At 39.9% G+C, this 21,432-nt stretch overlaps 1 protein-coding gene across 8 annotated transcripts in view; it reads left to right on the top strand.

Moving 5' to 3' along the window:
* Positions 1–21,432, top strand: part of CARD11 (caspase recruitment domain family member 11) — a 116,577-nt gene that overhangs the window by 37,351 nt on the left and 57,794 nt on the right. Inside the window, exon 4 of one of the 8 annotated variants that reach the window (XM_064390099.1) lies at positions 16,494–16,552. The exons of 5 other annotated variants lie outside the window; for them this stretch is intronic. The gene's annotated coding sequence lies outside the window, so the exon portion shown is untranslated. Of the gene's footprint in view, positions 1–16,493; positions 16,553–20,352; positions 20,477–21,432 lie in introns of those variants that run through there. 2 more of the 8 variants (XM_064390103.1, XM_064390111.1) reach the window with 2 other exon arrangements.

The following is a 21,432-nucleotide window of genomic DNA, read 5'->3' as shown; positions in this document are numbered from 1 at the left end:
AGGATTGTTATACAGGGCTGAGTGTTTCTGAAGGTTGTGGAATTTGAGTCAACCAATTTCTGGGGTGAAGAAACTGAGCAGTTGATACAGAATAGTTTTTCTTGTGTCTATGAACATTTTAGCCAATCCCATCCCAACAGCTAATGATTTCCAGAGATCCAAATCAATTTAAATTTCTCTTTCCTGTTCTCCTAAGCTTCCTTCAGTTGACTTGACAGGTTTTTTTATTCCGATGGGATGTAGCTGTCATGTGAAGTGCTAATCATAGGTAAATTAACTGTTGTTAATTTAAGACACCTGGGATTTCACAAACAAGGATTTTTTTATTCTCTAAGCACTGCAGCACCAGTAGGAAAGTAGAGCACTGGGATGACTTTTCTTGAGCTGGACTTTGTTTCCAGTTTTCATTAATAACAGAACGAGCTGCGGAAATGACATCTGAAGGATCCATTGTGTTGCTGGCTGTTGGCCTGGGGATGACTCCTAATGAAGTCAAAGGAAGTGTATGTATTCCTGGAATGTCTACTGGAGCCAATGTCGCTGGAATGAGAAAGTAGCCCAATAGCTTTAAGTTTGTTTAAAAAGCATGGGGAGGAAACCTTCCATAATGACTGAAGTCAGCATGGGCACACATAATTTGAATTTTTTTTTTTAAATTTTGAGTCCAATTCACTTTAGATTTCCTCTGGCTTAATGTTAAGCCAGATGGCCAAGCAGCATCTAGAACAGTGGGGTTGCACCCAGATGTTCCTGGAAATTTACTGTATTTTCAAAAAGTAAAATAAATAAATAAGTTGTATTAGGCTTAGCATATGAGCATGACCAGGACTCTGAGTTTCCATTTTGTTTGGAGAAGGAAGCTGGAGTTACTGTGATTCCTCCATTTGGCCAGAGCTCTTCGTTTAAGCTTTTATGTCACCTGAAATTCCACTTGGATATGATTGCACACATATTCTCACCTATGTGCATTCTGATGTGAGAATTAGGTGCTCTGCTTATGTGGATTTTGAGATATTTATTTACATTTAAAATTTCATGGGTTTGGGTGGATGTTTGTGCATGACCAGAAATGCACAAGTTGCTTAATGAAGGCATAATACAAGATTAGTTAGTATGAAAGTTGTATTGTCTTTTCAGATTCTTTTGGCAATAAAAATCAGTTTCCAGGGAATATCTTGATGCTGAGTGTAAACAAACAATAAGTATACAAATAACTCGGCATCGAATTGCATTGGGATGGGAAGATGTTTAATTTATGATCAGGTTACAGCTACTAATTTAAAGCTCTTAAAACATTTAGAGTTAATCCTTTGAAATATTAAAATACTTGAAGAAATAAGTCTAGAAAGTGACTGTTTTACTAATCCACCATTCTGAATCTCTCCGAGGCTTCTGCCCTCTTTAGAAATAAGGTGTTACTGGAGCTGGGGGTACTGGCTCAACTAAGGCAAGGATCAATAAGGACAAGAACAGTGTCCAAATGATAAAAGTTTCCATCTAGCTGCTCCTCTCTCCAATTTCCTTACTGCAAGTAGCTTCTTTAAGAGAGGTAACGGTCCAGCAGTGAGCTCCACTATAAACCTGAAAAAGATGAATGAGTCTTGTAATTTCTACCATAAATCTGCTGTGCCCAGAAACAGGGTGGAATTCAAGCTCTGTTTTAATGATGACCAAAGAGGGAATCTGCAGGAGTGCCACATGTTTGGGGTTTGCTGTGTTGACAGAGGGCCTATGGCCTGAATAAGAGGAAAGCAGCAAACATCACTCTCGGAATATACTGAAAAATATAGGGGGTATAAAGAAGCACTAGGGGAGTGAAATAAGAGTGAGTGCTCCAGAGCCAGAAAAAACCTGTTTGCTTAGCACATGGGTTTACTGGAAAGGTGAGTGGTACAAGATACATTAGCTGAGTTGATGAAGCTGGGACTTAGATGAGTTTAAAATCAGGATTAAGGAGTTTTAGCAGAGCTCCTGAGGCCTAAACAAGTTTTCTAAAAATACAACACAAGTTATTGCATGAAAGACATTTGAAGCTTTCTGTTCTAAAAGTGAGAAGTCCTCTTATTTGTGTGAGAAAAGAAAGAACATTAACTAATTGGTATGCAAATAGGGATTGATCCTGACCCAGTTCTTCGCTGTCACTTGTCATCCTCTCAGACAGTGGAGCCATTATTCCAGTTCACAGAGCTAATATTTACACAACCTGGGATGACAGCAGGAGGAAAGTTCACGAATGAGATCTTGCCCTCCCCCACCCCTTGCATTTGAATTAAATGCCTCTTTACACTTCCCCACCTCTGCTTCCGAAACTTTTCCTGTGGGACTTTCTCCCTGTATATGGTCAGCAGGACACTTGATTGCATAGAATTACAGACTCACTGAATGGTTTGGGTTGGAAGAGACCTTAAATCTCATCTTGTTCCACCCCTGCCATGGGCAGGGACACCTTCCACTGTCCCAGATTGCTCCAATCCCTGTCCAAGCTGGCCTTTGATAGGTACTCGGCATATACTAAAAACATGATGAGTGTACCAGCTACAAAGCAGCTTTCTAGGAAATAGCAATTGTCACAAAGTGCTGATGTCTGGTGTGTTACAGGGCAGCACAGCTGAGGACGCTGAATTGGGTTTCATCCTCTGAGAAGATAAGATTTCAGAAACCCAGATATTAGGGAGAGGATGATTTGTGCTGTATGAACCACATTACCTAATAATATCCTAATTGTTTTGATCATCCCCTGAGAGTGTCCCTAGCAGTATGAAGGTACCTCAGTGCCAAAAGAAAGGTGAACAGAAGGTGACAGATTTTTTTTTTTTTTTTTGAGTTCTGCCAAAGGATATTTTAGTGGACATTGATATGAATGATGTTTCATAGACAGAACCAACTCTGTTTCAGATGTGAGGGTTCTGGGAGCAGGGATGCATTTTGCCTGCTCTTCCTGAGAGGTGGCTCCCCTCAGTGCTGGCTGGGTGTGCTGAGGCTCTAGGCACAGGGCTGAGCTGCAGCAGGAGCACTGCAGCAGCTCTGCACAGCACAGAGAGCCTGAGCACAGCTCGCCTGCAGAACTGCCTGCCCTGAACATATGCAATTCTAAATATGAAATATTTGTGTCTCGCTTTTTTTTCCCCCCCGCATGTTAAGAAGGAGGATTTGTTGATTGATTTCAGTGCTATATTCCTGTGGCATATGCCATGACATTGTTCCACAGATGCTATCACCAGCAGCATGGTACAAAAATACTCATTTTCAAAGCTCTGTGACTGCTCACAAGAAGCCCAAACCTCTCATAACTATTCAAAGAGATCTGTAGAGAAAAACCATACTCCTATGCTATATTTGGAAGAGGTCAGCGTGTGCAACTTCATGTTCATTTCAACTGTAGTAATTTGATGCAGCAGTTCCTCCTGGTGTGGTTGTCTCTGGACATGGTGTTGGTGAAATGTTGTGCAGGTTTGTGTAGTGATGGCACAGCACCACCTTGTCTTCTATAACAGCACAGTCTTCCAACAGGACAAGTTCTAGAAATGCTTCCTGCTTTTTCTTTGTTCCTTGTGTGCCCACACATGAGCACAAACCCCCTGCAGTTTGTCTGTGGTTTGTACTTTACATGCTGTAGCTGTTTGTGTTGGGCATCTTAAGGCATTTTTAACAGCAGCTTATTAAAGAATGAAACATGAAGACAACAACCATATTTGTAACAACAAGTCTGTGCACAGAAATCTAGTACTTAATATTCAAATAGTGAGAGAAAATGCCTGTAGTGGTATCCAAGAGTAGAGGAGATGTTGCTTTTTCTGTGCTGTGTTGAAGTGGCAGAGGGGAAATGGTGATGAAGATAAGGATAAAAACTGGTGGCTGTGTGGCATTCCTGATGCACTGCTCCAGGGCTGATAACAGGCTTGGGTTCAGAATTAGTAAAGAGAGTTTATAAATCAGGCAAGTACTTGGAAATTCTGATCTTATATGTTTGGTGTCTGGGATTTATTTTTGTTTGGTTGGTTTTTATTGATTTACACACAGCTAATGGCTTGCTGGGATTTACTCTTAGTCTGATGTGGGATGTAGGGATATTGTGTAAGGGAGATACCTCCTTCTTTCAAATCCCACAGTTGCTGGAGGTTAAAACCTTGTAAAAAATGTGCAACAAAGAAGTGTTAGGAACAAATTGCCCTCTATTTTCTGATCCCAGTCACCTGACATAGATCCAGGTTATAAAAATTGAATGTCTCCTGTCACATGGGTAGATTATTGTCCATGGCCAGGAATGATTGCTGTCACTGTCTGACCTGTGATTTCCTTTTCCAAATTGCCGTCACTTTGCCTTAGCAAGTGAAAAGTAAGTGTTTATAATGAACAAAGGTATTTCTATTGTGTAGTCCACATATTAATACTGTGAATAAGCAAGAGACAACATCCACATTTGGAAAACTTATCTCCATTCTTTTTGCCTTTGGTCATTATGTGCATTCTTAAGAAATACACTTTTTTTGTCTTCCTCTTTTCACTTTTGAGTCCTCTTGCAGTTCCAAAAAGAAAAGTGCTTAGATATGAGATGGTCTTCTCTCCTGCTTTCAGATGCTATTTTAAAGTAAACATCATGCCTCATCAGAACAGAGATTCATTACATTCCTGCTAAAGGAAATGGGATTTAAGGATATACCAAAATTTAAGAACTTGATTACATTTGTTCAGACATGACTTTAGTAAGCACCATCTATCCTTGAGTAAGACAGAAAGGTTGTATAATTAAACACAGTATATTATCATTTTTAACAGTTTTTAAAACTGCATGCAGAGCTACATTCCTTGGAACTTCAGTGAAACAGGAGCATCTAAGGATTCCCTTAGATGCCTTTGAAACTGTGCTATTGGGGATGAGGGGCAACACACACCTTCAGATGAATCAAGTCTGCAAAGGCAACCTCAGCTGTGTCATTCTTGGGCTAGGAGGTGATTAGTTTCACAGCCATTTCCTATGCCAGCTTGGGGAGTGCAGCATTATTCATTGCAGTGTTGTGCACATTGCAGTCCCAGAAAAAGCCCTCATAATTCCTGGGTATGCCTGTGTGCACCTAAATCAGCATTCCTGCTGAAGTTGTGCTCATTGATTGCAAAATGTCGTGTGCAAGAATATCAGAACTCTTCAGAAACACTTGAAGAGGAGCGAGGCTCCGTGGAAATCAACGGACGTGGGAATGTGGAGGGCACATTACTGAGGAAGCAGCATAAGCAGGAGAACTAAAAGGCTGGGAACTGCACAGCATCTGTACCAATGTTTTGTCTGAAATACAAAGCAGGTCAGGTTTGCAGAAATGTAATTTATGGTTTGGGTTCTGGTTGTGTAATCCACTGGGTTTCCTCTCCCGTAGTTTATGATGAATGAGAATCCACAGTGGAATTAAGGTCCTGTAATTCTCAGCATCTTTAAATATGGATATAAACACACACTTTTTGTGTATACTTTTTATAAAATCATAAGTGTAAAATTTAGCGTAAAATTCAAAAAATGGACACAAAATCCCACTCCACTCCTTGATCCAAGCATGGGGAAGTGTCCTTTAGGTGGGGAAGGGTGAGATGGATCACTGCAGATTTTCAGAGCATGGGAACAGCTCATCCAGCTGAATGGCTGCTGCTGTGGGAAGGTGTCAGTGGGATGTTTGTCACTCCTGGGTCAGGGTACATGACTGAATAAAGCAGCAGCAGTGTCAGCCCAGTGCATCCCCAGCAGGTCAGAAACCCTGCTGTTGGTAGTGCTCAGTGGTTGTGGCCTGAGTTGAAAGAAGTTTTCGTGGTCACGTGATGGCAGAAATATGGAAATATGTGCATGAAGCATCGGGTGTGCTGTCACCCAACCTGCCAGTCATCAGTACTACCTTTGATTTTCACAGCTTTTGTCAGTCTGAAGTCACATTATTTGTTATATTATGTTTTAACATCGTTTTCCAGAAGTAATAGAATCATGGAGAAGAAATGATAGCTTGTGTCACATAAACCTGGATATAAGAGGCACAATACTTTGGTAATGGAACACCCAGCCTACTGGGATATCTTTGTAAATGGAAATTGATTTTCTCCAGGATTCTTTACTGGGCAAAATAAATTAAATATGCATTTAGTTTTACCAGTTTAAAAAATGTCTTTGTTAAAATAAGAACAGTGATATAGAAACATGTTCCAATAAATTAAAGTAAGATAAATTATATCCAGCAGCTTGTTGAATACCTCAACTTATGAGTTTTTTAAAATCTGAATAATACAATAGGGACCTCCCAGGAAGAAAAAGCCGATGGAGATCTCTGGAACACTTTGACTAGTTACAGATAATTTTAGCTTTGATGATGTAACCACGTGTCTAGGCTCTATTTTCCTCTTTCACTTCATGTTTCTAATTTTATATGATTCTTCTTGTGATTTCTGAGGCGGAGTCAATTTAGTTTAGGTCAATAGGCCAAGTATGACCTTAGAAATAAGACAGTCAACCTCCAAAAGCTCCACAATTTCTACACAGACACTTAATAGGTTTTTAGGACACAAATGAAACCACTGTAGTCATTTTGCTGGTATAATTTACTACATTAATGATCAAAAAAGTGAAAAAACAGAGCAAAAATGTTAATTTCAAGCGCCATTACAGAAATACAATATAATAGAATTTAAAAAAAAATCAGATAAATGTTCATTTGCTGTAAACTGACGGTTGTTAAGAGCCCATTGCCCTAAAGCAAGCTCTGTTTGGAGCAGCAGCAGACCGAGGTCACTGCCATTTGTGAAATGCAGATTACTTATTGAGGATTTTTGTTAATGTTTTAATAGAAAAAGGGGGCGATTGAAATGGTGTTTCTTCAATAATGAAGAGTCATCACTGCTCTGGTGACGGTGTTAATTCTCTGCTGCCTGTTGCTGTCTTGCTGAGGCACCCTTGAGCAGACATCCCAGACTGAGGGCTCGGTGTCTCCTGCACCCCAGCCCTGCTGTGGCCTCCAGCTGCTCCAGCTGCTCCGGTTCATGGCCCTGCTGGTGGAGCTGCCCCTCTGTGCCCTGCCAGGGTGGGCAGCAGGATCTGAGCTGGCCTGAAGGGCACCGTGCCGTGCCCATGGCTGGCTCACTGCCTGTTTGCCCTCCAGCTGAAGAGGAAGAATCACATATTGTGCTTTACTTGTTGATGGTGCAAATGTCATGGCATCATAATTATCACAGTAACATAACTGTGTTTTCCCAGAACTGCAGTCCCTGACAAAGTTCACAAGTATAAAAAAACTCAGTAGATCCTTCAGTAGCTTCTTCCTTCTGATGAAAATTATGTGCAATGCAGAAAAGTAGGAGACAACAAATAAAAGGGGCATTCAGGTTTAAAACTGAGCAGCATTAGTTGAAATGTGGCTCCTTTGAGAAGATTTCAGTCTCTGCAGTATTAGTCAATGCAAAATAGGTTTTAGAGCTGTTCCCTTGGTGGGAACTGGGAAGCACCTTAACTGTTCACATTTGTTTAAAAGCTCAGGGCTGGCCAGGCTGCTCAGGTTGTGGCTGTTATCCATGGTGACATCTCAGTCTGGATCTGAGTCTTGTTAATAATTTGGTTTGCATTACTTATAAATATCTAAAAACCAATCAGAATTTTTTTTAACTAGCTGTTGATTACTGAAGGTGTGGTAGGAGAAATTAAATTTGGAATAAATATATATTTTTTAAATAAAAAAACCTTCTCCAGTACTCTTTTGCATACAAAACAGACCTAAAGACACTTCTGATATCCTTCATGCATTCTGACATTTTTACATTTTCAGCTAGAGAAGCATGCAGTACACAAGAGAAGTGATTGTATTAGCTTCTTACTTTCTGCACTGCCTCTTGTATTAAATAATGGCTTAGAAAAATAAAATAAATCCAGTTCATGCATAAAGATGAATGGAGTAGAATAATCATTATGTGCATAAGTTCAGCCCCTGAGTGTGGTACGTTCTGGGAGAAGCCAGGCTCATGCCCGGTGAGTGCCTGTTCCCATCCTTCTGAACACGAGGGGGATTTGTTATTTATCAGTGGTGTCTGTCCTAGTCCTGTCTGTGGAGGTGTGGACACAGGAATCTCTTGCTGAGGGATTCAGGTGAGCTCAGCTGCTCTTCCTTCAAGACTCTCACAAGAGGGGCTGTGCAAAAGCTCCTCTCTCAGTCAGAATTAGAGCCAAGGATCCTCGTCCTCCCTTCTCCTTGGACCTCAGCTCAGCAAATATTCCTGGTGTAACCCCTGTGGCAGAGCAGGAGAGCCCCTCCCTGGGAGCACCTGGACTGCTGTCAGTGAGGAATACACTTCTTTTAAAGTGTTTTTAATGCCACACTGAGCACAATTTGGACTACAGAGTGCAGGGCTCTGTGTGCCCATATCCACGCTGGCAGCAGCACACATGGACGTGGTGATTTGCCCAGGCTTCAGGAGCTGCCTGTGCTGGGAAATATCAGGCCTGTTAGCAAGAATGGAAGGGTGTGACACCTAATTCTGCATCCTGTTCATTTTTAGAGGTGTTTTGCTGTGAATAGGCAGCAAGATTAAATGCTCTAATTTCTGTTGTGCATTTGGAATGCAGGTAGGGACATTCTACAGTTTCATGAATAGGGAAACTCCCAGAGAAGAGCAGTGACTTGGGGCTACAAACCTCTCCACTTCCAGTGTTGTGAAAAGCATAGGAATGGACCAGAACAGCAGAGAATAGTATGGAAAAATCAGAATAGAAACAAAGCCTTTGATTTCTTACCTGTTCAAATCCATTTTAACTTCTGAGAATCTATTTTCTCTATAAATGGCAAAAAAAAGTAGCCCAGAGAAGCACATGGAAACCTTAGGAAGGATTTAAACTATTCCATCTGTGAAACTGTTTATGATTAAAATATTGACATGAAATCAATAAACCTATGAAATTTTATCAAAGATAACTCTGCAGTGGTTGCAAAATTTTGTGGGATAATTAATATTGGAATAGTATGAACTAATTTAAATATAGTATTAACAATACATGATTAGAATTTGAAATGTATTTTGGCAGAATCATAAAAGACACTTAATAGAGATGAGCATTCTGCTTTCTCTTGGTTCTCATATAAATTTGTGCTTTCCAACTTCTTTGGGCATTCTTCCAGCAAAGAAAGCCCAAACAGCTCTTTCTGTTACAGGAGTTGCTGCTCTCAGGGACTGAGCCATAAAGACAAGTCCAGGTTTGTGATGAAATGAATGGGATTGGAAGGGTCCAATATTATTCCAGTTTTTTATTTTGCTGCAGGTGCATATGTATTTGTTCTAAAATAGCTTGCAGTAGTGTTTAAGCCCATTATAATTTTATTGGGGAATTGTTTCAGTGTTTAATATAGGAATTTGTTTATAGATTTAAATATATTTCCACACAGAATCTCTTTGAAAATAAGATGAAGCAAAAAAGTAAGTTTTTTTTATATTATGGGTTCATATTGCATTAGATCAGAGATGATATGCTTATTTATCCTCTCCTGTGTGAGATCAAAGCTTTCTTTGTGAAATATATCTGTGATACAGAAAATAAGAATAGCACAGCAATAAGGGTGTCTGATCCTCACTACCATAATCTGGACCCCCAAAGAAATCCTCACCTTGTGAAACTGCAGCTTTAAATAGAAGCAATGTTATTTATGATGCTCACAAACAAGCCCACTGGAAGTCAGGGAGCAGCCAAGATAGTATCAGTCTCTCACAGGGTAGATATTAGCCAGAGCTGTATTTGAAATTATTTCTAATTGGAGTGTGATTCTGCATATTTTGTACCCAATGCAAATGCAGTGTGCAGATAAGGTTCTTAAAAAGAGATGTTCTGAGCAGCAGACACTTGGAAAACACAGAGTGTGAAATCCAGAAGCAGTTGGTTGGTAATTTTCTGTATTTTGTATGGTTTTTATTGACCCAAAATGATTTGCTCCTTTATGAGAGAAGACACAACCTCACTAGCATTCCCTACTGTGCGTGAGACCCACTCTGTGCGGACTGCTGGGTTTTGAGAATTAACAAATGAGCTAAATGAATGCAATAAAAATAAATCAGGGATGGTGCATTGCAAAATGGGCTTTGTTCATTTATTTCTGACATGAATGGTTTAGTTTTAATTATTTATAATCTTTCACAGTGCATTGTTAAATGTGCTGCAACATATTTTGCAGAAGTAATGAAGTTTTTGAAGTAGCAGAGCACAGTGCAGCTCTCACACCAGCTGGGTCTGCTGGGGACTGAGCACTGCAGGGGGAGAGGGACAGGAAGGTGCTGTTTGCTCCTGTTTCCTTGGGGTGTGGAAACAGCTGCACTCAGACTCTGTGATCTGGACATTTGGGGTCTCTTGGCAGTGTCAGGTGGAAGTGGCACATCAGGTGCAGGTCAGACCCGAGCGCCTTGAGCTGGCACATAATGAGGGTTTTGCTCAGGAGAGCAAAGCTGCTGCTCGTCCTCCTGGCCAAAGCTGGGAGCTCTCTGCTGAATAAATCAGTGTCACACATGCAGATGGCACAGGAACAGCAACACCAAGGCAGCCGAGGGAGCTGCACTGCTGCTCCTGGGGAAGATAAACAGGGACAGCAAAGGCTGCGAGTGACTGAGCGCATACGGGAATGAGAAGTTTGAAACTGCAACGTGTGCACATTCTCTGGTTCCACATTTTCACATCATTGCCTGCTCTCTCAAGTTGGCACTGGCAGACAAATGAGGACCTGGGTTGGGAGGCAAAGATTTCTTAAATAACCACAGATCTCTTTCATATGGTTTTGCATGGGAACTAAGGAATGGAATTGTGTCTTTTCGTGCAGGAACAAAGAAAAGAGCTGGGCACTTGGGGAGGAGGAAAAAAAAATTTAAAAGAACCAAGTGTGATAATTTAATCTACTGTAGATAGAAAAGAAATGAATTGAAGTATATTTTAATCCATCTTTCAACTTTTACAGGGACTTAAAGTTCACTTTTGTTTCTGACTCTGCTACCTCCCGTGAGTTTGTAAACTCTGAAACCATTCCAGTGGTATTTTCTGCATTTTATTTTTAGTACTTTCAGTCTGGTTGAAGACATTAGCTACCTGAATAAAAAGCTGGTGTATGAGGTAACCCTCTCTGCATCCATGTGGAGGTAATGGAAGATATCTGTTAGGGGAGTCGGGGGGTTGATGCAACTTGCTTGAGGCAGTGAAAACAGTCACAGAAACTCACCATGGAAAGAATCTTTTTACCTTTCTTGTGACAACCCTCCCTGGAACCCTCTCCTTTGCTCTGTGTGTGTCATTGTATTTATAATAACCTGGCTAATGTCTTACATTGATGGGATGAGAGGCCGGATTTCACAGCTGTTTATGACATATGTTTCCCACTATTGATGGATTCAGCACTGAAAATAATGAAGAGAAATTAGTGTCTTCTTTTTCTCACTTTATGATAGCAAATGTATCAATACAAATGTGGAGATGCTATGCAAAAGCAATCAAATTTAGTCTGGCTTTATATGTATGTAAATGCTTTATTTTCTATAGCATTTGTAGCCCTTTGCTGCAGCAATTGTATTAATCTCTGATGACTTTGGGGAGGACCAGAAATGTTAATGAATAGCACAGCTTGTCTGGCTTCTAGGATTTAGAATTTATGGAATATGCTTTGCAGTCTACTTTATTCTAATGTCTTTCTCATGAAGCCCCTTTTCAGGATTAACACAGGATTGAAAATACAATCCTTGATTATGATCCTGCAGAGACTTATTAATGGCCTTCATTTTAAGAACTGATACTTCAGTAGGACTGCTCACAGTATGAGGAACCTATGTGAAATTTTGCAGAATTGAGATCCAAAACACTAACTTTGCCTTAGTCTTCTTAATTATAACAGTGCACTATTTCCAGGGAGAGCTGCCTCAGTTACAGGGAGCTGCAGAGCAGCAGGTTGTGGTTGTGCATTGATCCTTCAGTCTCTGACTTCATAACCCTGGTAACATCCAGTCACTGAACCTACAGACAATGAATGTTCTGATTTTCTCGCTCTCTTTTTCTCCATGACAGAATGAGTTACCCTCTGACCATTCCAGCAGCACAGCTGGGTGCTGCCTCCTCTTCCTCTTCTTTCCATCCACAGGAGTGTTGAGTATTCATTAGAAAAAAGAGAGGCACTATCATATCCACAACTGTCTCCTCCTTCAGAAGCCTCACAGTGGGTTAATCTAAATTCTGTAACCAAAAAGAAGCAGTTGAGCTTTGTAGTGTCCCTTTCTCTGCTCTCAGGGTCGTGCCAGAAAGAATCTGTCCTTACTGCATCACCTTCACCCCCTCACAGCATGTGGAGACATTCTCAGTTCAGCTGAGAAGGATGTATATGTCTTATTCCAGAAATAAGATGTGCCCAGTGTCTATACCATGTGCACATTCCACTACATCTCCTGATAGCTCTCCTTATCACCCCTCCTCTATTCAAGGACAGCGAGTTCCTACAAGGTCTCCTGTCATGATCTTGCTTTCCTCTGGGCTTGCCAGAGCAGACATTGTGTTCTGCTCCCCTGTTGTAAAGCTGCAGAGAGTTATATAAACAAAAGTAGCCGTGCCTGGTACACTGCTTCACCCAAGCAATGTGAAGCTGAAGCATTGCAGATGAGCCTGCAGTGCTTTTGTGAGGTGCCATGAAATGAGCCGATAAACCACACAGTTACTGCCTCCTCACATGGCATTTACTTCCTCCAGGGCAGGGAAAGCCAACCCAGGCTGAGCTGGAATGGTCTCCAGCAACTATAAAAGCGAAATGAAAAGTGACACTTTTCAACTCAGCAAAATATAAAAGTGAGCTCTCCTTCTCCACTCCTCTGAACACTTGAGCTTTTGCTCCCAGCCAGGCCTGTCAGTTTAGACTAGACTCAACAAAGTGAAAGCCTCTGCAAAATCATCGTATCATCATCTTAATCTTTCTCCTCACTTCTTCTTGTTTGTTAATTCATCTTCATTAGGGCTTTTGGTACTCACTATCATACTTGTTTTGTTTCTTATACCTCAGGCATCCACAGTGGTTTCCCATATGGAAGAAATGTTGGACCTCAGTTTTAACATAATAAGGATCAAGTTGTGCTAAGTTTTAGGAGGCCGCTTCTTGTTTGCTTCTGGTGAGAATGTCTGTGGCTCTGCTGGAAAACTTCAAATCCTGTTTTTTCTGTGTGCATAGGTCAATATTACTGAGCTGCTTTCTTTGGGAGAGGTAGTGCCTGCTGAGAGCCCAAGATGAAGGTGCTGTAGCAGTTTAGATATTGATAGCAAATATCTGGTTTGTATCTGTTGTTGAAAGCAGAACACTACCATAGTCTTTAGAAATGTAAACTAATTCCTGGTCTGAAATCAGGACAAAAACTCCCCTGTGTGTGCACATCTGTGCTTTCAGCATTACTGATCCTTCCACACCTGCTCAGCAGCCTCTTCCACCAACTCTCCATGTCCAAGGTCCATTTTCCCTTACGTCCTTTCACTTTCATCATCTCAAGTGCAATATTCATGTATGATTTTTTTTATTCCCTTCAGATTCAAGCTTTTCTATTCCCTCCAAATTTTGAGCTTTCTATTCTTCCTTGCTGTCATCTCTGTTCTTCTCTCTGAAGCCATCAATTACCAGAGCAGCTCTCAGGAAGATCTTGGACCAGTGGCTGATGTATAGTTTTTGGACCAGGACAGTGTTCTCTGTGTATGAAATCACTTTTAAGACAATTCCATTACCCTTCCATTTCCATCAGGGTTTTTTTGCTTCTTTGTCCATACAGAACTATGGAGAGCTACAACTTTTGCCCAGCAGATCTTCACCTGTGGGCTTTTGTACTTTTGTCTTTGCAGGAGTTAAGTTTTCTGAAACTTATGTGCCCATCTTCACTGCCCCTCTTTCACCTCCCAACCTGCTTGCCTAATTAGTTTGATTACATCATTGCTGAGTTACGTTGATTGTATTTCCAGACATGGTCTGTGTCCAAATGTGAAACATTATGTAGACCTTCTGCATTAAAATTAAATTAAAAAAGAAAAATCAAATTCCCTGTTTCAACTTCTCTGACATTTTGTGAACATCTTGCCTCTAGCAGTGACCACTTAGATTCTGTAAGAACAGAACAGGACAAAGATTTCAAAAAATGTTTATAGGAAACCCATTCCCTGGCGTGTCAGTGGAGACCGATGGTTTTCCAAGCAGCTCTCAGCCTTCATGACAGCCTGCTGTCGATGTGTTAAATCTCTTAAGACCCAAACCATAGTCTTGTTCAAACACTTGACTTTTCCCCTGGGAAGCTTGAACGGCCAGAAATGGATTGCTGACCATTCCTGAAGGAAGTGTCCTGTCTTGTTCATTAAGTAAATGATGCTAAAAAACCTTGAATCACCTATTAGTGAGTGGTTAAATAGAGTGAGAGCAAATACACTCCATGCACGCTTTCATTCCTCATGCTCAGAGAAATACAACAAGAGCTACAAGACAGGCATCACTTCTGCTCAGGAGCAAGGCAGGCCAGCCCCTAACAACAGGGAGGTAATTAGCAAAAGACTGGCTGGTGGTATATTTTCAGAAAGAATTCTTTTGTTGTGGATAAATTTTCAGGATTAGTATGAGTAGCTGTTAAATTCCTCAGTTATATTGGTATAGAGAGAGCTCAATAGATCCATGATAGAATAGAGAATTTAGTTTGTTTCATGGTGTAAGGATAAGAATTGGATACAGTAGTTGCAAGGGGAATATATCATTCCCTAAATCCTGATATAAAATGGTAGTTCCCTCTTTCTGTCAATACTTTTAACGTTATTGCTTCTTTGTCTCCCTGAAAGTCCAATTTAGGAGTCACTGGGGTTTCTTAAAATTTACAGGTTTCACTCACTGGAATTTTAAGCCCACAATTTTATAAGCAGTTTTTCATATTTTGGTGAGCCAAAAGAGGATAAATGCATAATTCCATATCTTTTCAGAAATAGACAATATGGTTTCTTTGTTCTTTCCAAAACTTTTTAGACTCTTAAATAAGCCTAAAGCACTATGCAGTGCTGTAAATTTTAGACTTTTTTTCAGTTTTATATGAAAGGACTGTGCTCATCTCCCTGTCCTTTCTCTCCTTTATACAAAATATAATGTAGGCATATTTCTGTGAATGAATGGGGGTCAGTAAACTCAGCAGGGGTCTGGTATGTTTTACACAAGAATCAGTGATTAACATACCAAACCAGGTAATTAGTGCAATGTCTCATAAAATTAGGCTTCCGTTTTATTAGATATCATTATCTATTAATGTAATAAATTTAAGAAGTTATTAAAATCGTGCCAATTTAGATCTACAGATAAAACCCTAGACCTATGTGTGCTTGAATTAATTTCATTTCCATTACTTATTTTGAGATGGGTTATCTGCATTCTATTACATCAGGTGCGTCAGAAGTAACTCCATGAATGATAAGTGAATTAAAGTTTGTTACAAATTTCATGGTGTATAATGAATGTGGGTATGTGGGCATTGGAATGAAGTGAAAGTCCTATAGATGTAAAGGTGTTAAATATTCTAACACAAGAGTTGTCATACAGTGAGAAAGCACAGCTTGCAGAAAGCTACACTATTGTTTCAAAGAGAAATATTAAAAATTCCAACCCAGGTATTCATTTATGGATCAATAAATAGCAGTCATATAGTTTTATGGCTATGTTTAATCTCACATATGTAAAATGTGCTGTGATATATGACCACTATTTATGTGCATCCCAAGAACTCTTCTACAGGAATGCTCAGACTCCTTCCCTTGGGAGCTACACAGTTAAATAGAAAATGAACATGAGCTCTTGGGAGAAGAGATACATCCAAAGATGAAAAAATAATTTATAAGTAGCAAGTCACAGAAAAATCCCACATACTGATCAAGTAGGACATCAAGATTTCTGTCAGATCAGTCGCAGGGGCCAGTTCAGTCTCACAGGCTGTTACAAACCTCTCAAGAACTCTCCACTACCTGCTGCTTCTGCCCTCTTTCCCTTGCTTGGAAAACATTGTCTGTTCCTAGCCTGCCCCAGAGTCCTCTGCTTTCAGAAATGATCATTGCTGTTTTGGCAGAATAACTCTGAATGTGATATTGGCTAAAGCATGTTCCATTTAAGAGAAACAATAAGAGAAATAAGGCATAACATGGTAATATCTCAGTCTGACCTCTGGGATCTGATTACTTTTCCCTCAAATTACTAACTTAGCCCAAGTTGCTTTTGGCAAATTCCTGTCTCATAAGCTTTTCTCTGTTCTCCTCTGTAATCACCCAGCTCCTGTTCCTGCAGTGGAGCTGCATTTATGTGAGGATGGCTCCAGCTTCCAGCTTTGGGAGCATGCAGTTGCTGTTGTCTGGCAGAGGTGGATCTTTGGTGTGACTCAATACAGGAATTCTTGCTTTTCTAAGGTGTACTGATGATGTACTCTGGTTTTGACACATTTATGTAACAGTTTCAAGTTCAAAGGTGTTGTGGTTCTCTCTACAGAGGAGAAGCACCAGTAGATTCTGTGTATCATGGTGGATGCAGAGGACCTGTAGTGAAAGGTAAAAATCCTTAACTTCCAGGTCTGTGTTGCATTCCCTGGATATTTAAACTGTGGAAAATGTCCCCTTGCCATTCAAACGATGTGGTTTAATATGCAACTCTTGGTTTCGAAATTACATTGTTCATATTATTAATTAACCCTAGCATTGCTATTTCTGTGTGGCATCTTAGTGCTCTCAGCACAAGTTTTCCTCCTCCTGACCTTTTGAAAAATCTGTACAGATTTAAAAAGATAAAATGTTGAACAATGCGAGCCATTAAAGTTGTGCAATTATTTTCAATTTGTCTCTATTAAAATATGCATACTTTTAATTGGAATAAATGCTGACCTATAAAGAAGACAAGAAACATTTCCAATTTAAAACAAACGAAAATAAGTAACTCACCTCTTCTGGCATCTACTAAATTTCAAGCTTGATAGATTATCCTTTAGATTCCAGATATGTTAAATCCTTCAGTCTAATATTCAGAATATATATTGACTAGATACTATCACATAAATGGGGAAAGATGACTTTGTGTTTTAAGCAAAAGGTGAGATATGAGACTGATTAATTTATTTAGAAAAAAAATTTAACAAAAGTTCTTGAACTAAAATATTTTTCCAGTATTTGTTGTGGTGACAATGATCTGAATTCTATCAATCCTTTTTTTTCAATAATAGTGATTGGATTTCTTCCCTCTTCCCTTGGATTTCTGTCCCTCTTTATTTTAAGAAAAAAAATATTGTTTTAGAAGTGTCTGCCTTGATCTCTTAACTCTTTCCAGTTGTTGTGGCATTGTTTCTGGGTTTTTTTTTAATAGACCAAAATATTGAACCGCATGAAAGAACTATTTTTACCACTTGTAAAGGAGAGGAAATATTCCCTTTTTACCTCTCCAATATTTTTCTCATCATCCATTAAGGATGGATATGAATGTATAACTCATTGGTTGCTGTGAAACTAAATCATTTGTCTGGAAGGTTTAAAGATCCTTGGATTTTAAGCCCTGTGGACATGTAATTAAGAACATATGGAAAAGCACAAGCACCTGAGCTATGGCTCATGCCCAATTCTGATGAATCATGTAAGTGTAAGGGAAAGAGAAAAGGTGGAATAACAACTACATTAACTCTGACTCTTCTGGAAAGAGCATCAGAGTCTGGAGCTTTGGCCTCGAGAAAGGGCGAATTGGTAAGTGAATCCCAGAGCTGTAGAATCCCAGACTGCTTTGGGTTGGAGGGGATTTGGGTTGGTTGGTGCTTAAAGCACCTCATGTTCCACCCCCTGCCGTGGGCAGGGACACCTCCCACTATCCCAGGCTGCTCCAAGCCCTGCCCTGCATGGTCTGGAACAGTTCCAGGGTTATGGAGCAGCCACAGCTTCTTTGGACAAGCTGAGCCAGGGCTTCACCACCCTCACAGAGAGGAATTTCTTCCCAATATCCCATCTAAAACTACCCTCTTTCAGCTTAAATCTATTTCCCTTTTTCCTATCAAAAACCCAGGTTTGGGTTCTTTGCTTTAGTATAGGGCTGGTCTTTTGTGCCATGGATTGTGAACCCAGATCCCGGAATGGATCTGAGCCCAAATTTTCCACACTGGGTGAATATGCTAACAGGTGACTGGGATAGATCCCATAATACTGTCAAACTTGACAGGGACTGTACATTTTGTGCAAAACCATGTAAGCCCCACCACTGTCAAATGAAAGAGGGAATTTTATGCTCTCTGTTCCCCTCTGATATATGTTTGGCTGTCATCTTATTTCATAGTTGAGGCAATTGAAACACTGTTTAAATGTGTATCATAAACCTATAGATGAGAACATTTCCCTGCTGGATTTAAACCATTACCCCCAAAGGTGTTAAAGAAACCACACTGTGTGTCACTTTCTAAGATCAAGGGGCATTTTTGATGTTAATGCCTAGAAAAGGCAGATGAACACTAACAGCTGCTTATGCACAGGCTGGTGAATTGAATAGGGAAATACTTCTGTTCTGGAAGTCAGATCTCCAGAGAAAAATGATAAATTGTGAGCATCCTTAAGTAAGAGTGATAGTCTCTAAGGATAGTTGAGCAAGGCTGATAACATAAAATATGTAAAATGGGGAAAATATTTAATACTTCTGTTTCTCTGCTCTAAGGAGTTGGAAGGGTTGTGTTAACAATATATACGGTGCTGCTGTGCTCAGGCATGCAGGAGAAATGCAATATATTAGTTCTCAAATCAGTAGTTTGTGAAATGCGTTTCTGGTACCCGGGGATTTTCAGGACTGTTACACTGATAAGGAGTCAAGGGCAGTCTCCTCATGGGCTGGGATGGCTCTCTTGGGAGAAGAAGGGAACAGAAGAAAAGGAACAGCAGATTAAGAGCTGGATATTTTAGTGTTTCTTTACTTCCAAATGCTGATTTTTTTTTTAACTCTTCATTTTGCAAATATTTAAAGCTCTGCATCAGATTCGGCTCTTCTTAGAGCTGATAAATCACCTCTTTAAGAATGCCTCCTGTAGGAAGTTGTGGTGTACAAGGAGAACCTTACACCAAGGGAAGTTTATTCCTGTAGGAAGTATATGAGATTTCTGTGGGACAGACAAGGAGAAAGGAGAGAAACTTTCCCTGTAGACCCCAATAACAATGCTCTGCTGTGAAAGTCACCCATGGGCAAATGTGTAGGAGCCCAGCAAAAATGAGGAGGAAAATCTAAAATTCCAAATCTTCTCCACTGCTTGGTCACCTAATAGAATAACCTTGAAATTTTGCTGGCTTTTTAATGCTAGGAACCCAAAGTAAAAGCCTGGAGGAAGGGAAGGTACAGCACCACCAGAGGCTTTAAAATGCAACCTCATTCAGGTCATACCACCAGGGCTCAGATCCTGCAGAATTAGACCAACTGGAAGGAAATAAATATACCCTTTTTTCTGAAGTCTCTGAGAAAGAGGGAGAGAGCAAACATACCAGGTGTGTCCTTCCAGTGGGATGTCAGGTGAGGGGAGTTCCTTTGAAAGCAGAGGTGCAATTTATTGTTTCCTGCACCAAGTTTAATGAAAAAAATCTGAGAAGCCATAACCAACACCAATAACAAAAAAAAAGTTGTTTCTTGTTACCCCTTAACTGGACAGCTTGTTAAACTGAAAGTTCCAGCAGAATTTTTGTAAATTGTCATTATTTTACAAAAATAAACAGAGGACAGAGACAGGTATTTTTTTGAAGCAATTCAGTTTTCTCACCCCAAAAAAATAAAAATAAAAAATAAATAATTCTTGTTTAGAACTTTACCAGTCAGGCTGCTAGACCATGTATTTGAGCCAGGAAAGCCCCTGGTTCAAACTCTGCAGTTTTTTGCTGTGTTTTAGGTGATACATCTGAAGTTTTTCATGTTTTCTAGTTGCCTAATAGAACATAATTATTTTCTAAACTTACATTGTGTGAAACATATAACTTCAGTCTGCCAGCCTCAAGGAACTTCAGCCTCACTATAACACTTTTTTATAGCTTGAGAGAATTTTTTACACCTGAAAACTGGGATTAAGATTGTAAATTCTTTTAAAAGAGAGTTGATACTCAGTTGCATGTGGCTTTGTGATTGATGACTGTATCCTGCTCAGCTAATCTCAGTTTGCCAGTAAACCCTTTATGACTATGAGAATTTTAGGTTCTTTGATTTCTCTGATAGATTCCTTAAAGCTGCTCAGGCTTTGCTGGATAATTGCTTCATCTCTATGGTGTCACTTTAAACGCAGGGAAATATGGCATCTTCTTTAAAACAGTTACTGTAGTTTTTGATCTGTTTGTAATCTACAGCATTAAACAAAGCAAAAGCAGGAACAGGAACAAATGATACCTAACCCCTTGCTTGTAGGGCAGTTTCAGAGTGTGCTGCCTGATACCCCGTTTGCTGAAGAAGTCAAGGACAGAAGGAGAAAGCTGTAATGAGACTTTGTGAGTTTTGATTTGAATTTTTAGCATGTTTTTCCTTTCAGGTTAGGAACTATGTGTGGAAGATCTGTGATTTTAAAATTGAAGTGAAGCCACAAAGCCTCCTGCCAGCAGAGTTAGTTTCTCTGGTTTTGCTTAAAATGGTTCCTCTGTTGCATGCACAAATCAGCTTCCTCTGTGAAAGCAGCAGAAAGCTCAAGTCAAAAGTGACTTGTATTGGTTTTGATGGAAGAATTGTAAACCATGATTCTTATAGCTCTATTTCACAGTTTTCACCCAAAGTTTCACAGACTTTCCCCCGGTCAGAAACTGCAGAACCTCACCTGTGCAGTTGTTGGATGGAGAGATTTTTAGCTGCTCAAAGCAGGAGGTTTTCCTGCACCTTGTCATATGCAGCTCCAAGTTTGTTCAGCAGTGAATTTTGGTAGAGTTGCACAAGAATATAAGTAACACATCATGATATAGTCCTCATTGTAAAAAAAAAAATTGGTAGCAGCATAGCAAGTTCTGCTATTGCTCAGCAGGAGACAGAAATTCCTGCCTTCCTTTATCTTTGAGCTCTTGATATACAGAACTAGAATTGCTTCCAGAATCCCTTTCTAAATAATCCTTATGGATAAACTTTGACCAGTCCAGGTACAGTTACCAACATGTGAAATTAGAGAAAAAATAAGGGAGGATTGGAGTACAGCACCCTTACAATTTTTGCAGGCTTCAGATTTTCAGTTTGCTAAGAACACTTCATGTGTTATTGTAGCAAGACTTTGAGCCATGTGTTTTCTCTATTTTCTTTACATTTCTTCTTTTCACTGTATCACCTCACTTCCTCTATTCTGCTCTTTGACGCTGCTTTATCCTTTGACAGTTTTTCCACTGTTCTTTTGTACTTACTTTCCATTTGTTATGTTTTTCTTTATTCTCTACCAAATACTTTTTCCTCTCTTATTTTCTCCCTCCAC

This window comes from Passer domesticus, chromosome 15, assembly GCF_036417665.1.
Source record: "Passer domesticus isolate bPasDom1 chromosome 15, bPasDom1.hap1, whole genome shotgun sequence".
NCBI lineage: Eukaryota > Metazoa > Chordata > Aves > Passeriformes > Passeridae > Passer > Passer domesticus.
The sequence above is the reverse complement of the archived record's forward strand: the minus strand, read 5'-3'. Positions and strand labels throughout refer to the sequence as shown.